We start from the raw sequence: 3,844 nt of genomic DNA, 5'->3' as shown, positions 1-3,844 counted from the left end.
AACCAAGAAATAACAATTCTACATTCCCACCTTCGCTACAGCTGCATTTTATATAAAAGCAGTTTGGAAAATTTGCACGCTCCGGAAATATTTTATGCGTGCAAAGAATTAAGTATTACTTCTCTCTCTCTCCCTCTCTCTCTCTCTCTCTCTCTCTTTCTCTCTCTCTCTGATGTAATGCAGTAAACGAACAGTCGGCCAATATTAACTCTCACACGCGCTTTTTTTAGAAAAAAATATGCAGTGCATCTTTACATAGATATTTACCGATTTAATGCATTTATTTAATTAACACAATCTGTAAAAGAGAGTAATATGTACAAATAATCCTATTGTTCGATTTCGTCTTTAGAAAAGAAAAAGTCTTTAATTCATGTCAATATGTATCAATACGTGTCTTTGGTCGTGTATTAAGATGACATTCGAATTTCGATATCCGAATTCACGTCGCTCCCGAAATATTTGTAGCAGATTGAATGCGATATTATTATTAGATTTCCTTTTGAGGATTCGTTAAAGATTTCGTATAATCAATATCCGGTTAGGTTGTTGAATCGAGGGACAGAATCACCGCGTAGTTTAAAAAAATTTTTAATGTTTAGATCTTATTTTATTTTTAATGTTATATCGAGATCCTTTTGCAAATATTGGTATTTATTGAAAGCCAGTTGAGCCGCGGAATTTAATGGCGTATGAATCGCCGCTTGTTTTACTCGAGATTCGTTAAATAAATTCATGAAAACGGAAAGTGGACGCTCTATGTGTATTTATAGGTATTATTGTTGTCAAGCATGTACGCTATACATTTTGCCACGGTACAAAAATTAGAACGTCGTGACAGGCGGTAACGATACGTCGAGAGCATGCACGCGAACGTCAATTCAAGGCTATCGCATACATGAGAGTAGAGAGAGAGAGAGAGAGAGAGAGAGAGAGGGAGAGGGAGAGAGTGAGAGAGAGAGAGAGACTACAATATATTTTATGTTTGGATAATATCGCGCCTCAACACATAGAAAAAATCAGTCTGGCGTTTATTGGGGCGCGACAGGCGAGCCCGCGCCATTTTGAATAACATTAAAGCGATTTGCGAGTGCATCGCGTTATGAAATTTTTTTCCATTAAAACTCGAGCTTATAATTATTTCTGTCAAATCGAGATTAAAGGAAAGAATGAATGTCGCAGGTCGTGGGACACGCGAAATATGATTCCCGGTGGATTACTTTATCAAGTCTCCAAATTGGTAACTTACAACCGCGAAAATAGCTTGACCTTAGCACGTTCCGCGGAGAATAATGTTATCGGTCTGCGAAAGTGATAATATCGAAAGGTTAAGCTCGCTGATTCTCCCGCGCCGTTAGATAACGCGATGTTAAAGAGCGTTTATGACATTTCAGTTTGTCAATTTAATGCGACATCGACGTACATTCATTCATCTAATATTGTCGCATGTGTTTTTCTGTCAAGATGCCAATTAAGAGGCCTCTCCATTAGGAAAATAAAGTGTCGCAACTTGCTCTCGTGTCAAGTGATTTCGCAACGGGAGGGAACGAGGCCAACCATATCAATCGGTAATTGTATTAAGATTCAATGTAGCGATCCCCGTTATCGTCGCGACGAGAGCGATTCCGGGACGATCTACTGGGCGGTTCTTGGGTCCATATCACGATAGAAAGAGATAAAAAAGCGCGCGGATTAAGAGCGCCAGGACGTCGATGGGATTCGAGAGGAGAGAAAATATCGTCTCGTGGGAGCGATTTCGAATTATCGGGAATCGTACTTCAAAGAACCAGTTCTTTAACCTTCCCCCCCCCGCATCGGAGAGAAGAGACTAAATTGTCGCGAGGTAAGAATTGCAAGCGGAGCGAAGTGGAAGCTGCACACATAGGTGTCTGGACAGACGGAATTTTACGCAAGTTTATTAGAAACATATTTTATGTGTCACTTGCGTAAGTATTAATGAAAATGACCAACGAGAGGAATCGTTCGATAAAAGACATCTCAAACAGTAATGTTTCTGGATCAGAGTAATTGACAGTTTTCACGATATAGAAATATGTAAATTAATATTTTTTATCTTGTTAAATTACTTTTCTCTCTTTAAATATGTATTCTAATATACGACATAACTACGTGTTGTAAAAGCAAAAAAAAACAAGGAAAATTTGTAGAGAGTCAAAAGAAAGGCTATTACGTCGTTTTTCGTTTTACTTAAGCTTTCGCGACGAAAACATCACAGGCTCTCTCCCTCTCTCTTTTGTTACAGAACAAAATAGTTTTTACAGATAGTTTTATATACTGACATCTTCTTTCTGATATTTCTCATATTCTGATTTGACTTTTGTCTAGTTGAAATTTTGTTAATTGTAACGGCCCATTAAAAATTAAATATTTATTAATTTATAATACGTTTGAGCCATAGTTGAAGCGCGAGGAGTATAGCAGTTTGTAATATGTACTTGACGACATCCTTTTATATGACTTATTTATTCGCAAATAAAAGAAAAAAATATATCATACTAATACATCGGTACGCGAATCGTAACAAGTTTCGCATTCGCTTAAGTAGTTTCTTTCATCGATGTTTTATTGTTTACTTAATTTACTAAGCAATTATAAAGTTGCAAGATTTCATCCGGAACATTTCTTTTACCGTTAGTACCATACCAGCACACTGTGCGGACAGAATAAAGTCAGAATGTGAGGTGGTGCGGCGGACCCGATCGAGCCTCTTTCTACTCACTGTCGGCGGGGAGGGATTCTCGATCCCAGTAGAAAGGAAGAAGGAAGGGAAAGACGGGACGATCGCGATAGAGCGGGAATATAGAGGAGGGATAAACGAAGCGCCCCTTCGCGGCGAACGAGGGAAAAGGGTACCTAGGATAACGAGGGGGAGGGGGATAGAATGAGGGTGTAGTCGCAAGGAAAGCAAGGAGGGAAGAAGCGTGGTAGGATATAGTCGGGCAGAATACGGAGGAAGGGTAGGCAAAGGGGGTTGGTGGCGCGAGAGGGGATGGCCGCGAGTTCGGTGAGCCCGCAGTTCTCAGGGTGGCTCGTCAGTTCGGCGGACGACCGTGCGAGAGCGCCGTCGTGGCGGCGTGATCGATCCCTTATCGCTCTCTCCGCGGCGGCATTCGCGCGCCCGCACACCCGATAAGCGGTACGTGGAGGACGCCGCGGCGTGGAAACTCCTCCAGGAGCGAGACAGAGAGAGAGAGAGAAAGAAAGAGAGCACGAAAGGTGGTGCGCGCGAAGGGCGTCACACAGATCGCTGTCGTCGTGACGATGACGTCGTGCCACCGACCGGTAGTCGCCGCGATGTTGCCAGCAAACGAGTAGTAAAACCGCGCTATAGGCGCGACGAGAGACGAGACGCCAGCGAGCGGCCTCAACGGCCTTCCTTTCGACGGCGCGTGGACGCGGCGACGGCGGGGAAACCCCTATCGACCCTATCCGCGCGCGGCGGCTGGTTAACCTTGCGGCCCGTCTCTAGACGTCCCGTCTATACAGCTACGCGGTGGTGGGTCTCGGTCGCTTGCTCGTTCGTTTCTTCTCGTACTCCGTTCGTTTTCGAGATTCGTGCGTTCAGCCGTCGTATACGTGCGACCGGGTCGTTCCTCCCCCTCTTCCCTCCTGCGGACCTTGATCCACGTTGACGCGTCTAACCCGGTCAATCACCCGTGCTTTGGCACGCGCGACTCGTCGAGCTTGTGCCTGTCAGCTGGCTAGCGGTTGACAGCGGCGGTCGGTGGTGTCGCGGTGTCGAATCCGTCGAGTGCCGGTCGTGCTTGGTCGAGCCTCGACCACGGGAGAAGTGAAGCGAAGTGTCGGGTGTGCTGCGGTTCAG

This window comes from Formica exsecta, unplaced genomic scaffold, assembly GCF_003651465.1.
Source record: "Formica exsecta isolate Colony F162 unplaced genomic scaffold, ASM365146v1 scaffold194, whole genome shotgun sequence".
In the NCBI taxonomy this organism is placed as follows: domain Eukaryota; kingdom Metazoa; phylum Arthropoda; class Insecta; order Hymenoptera; family Formicidae; genus Formica; species Formica exsecta.
The sequence above is the reverse complement of the archived record's forward strand: the minus strand, read 5'-3'. Positions refer to the sequence as shown.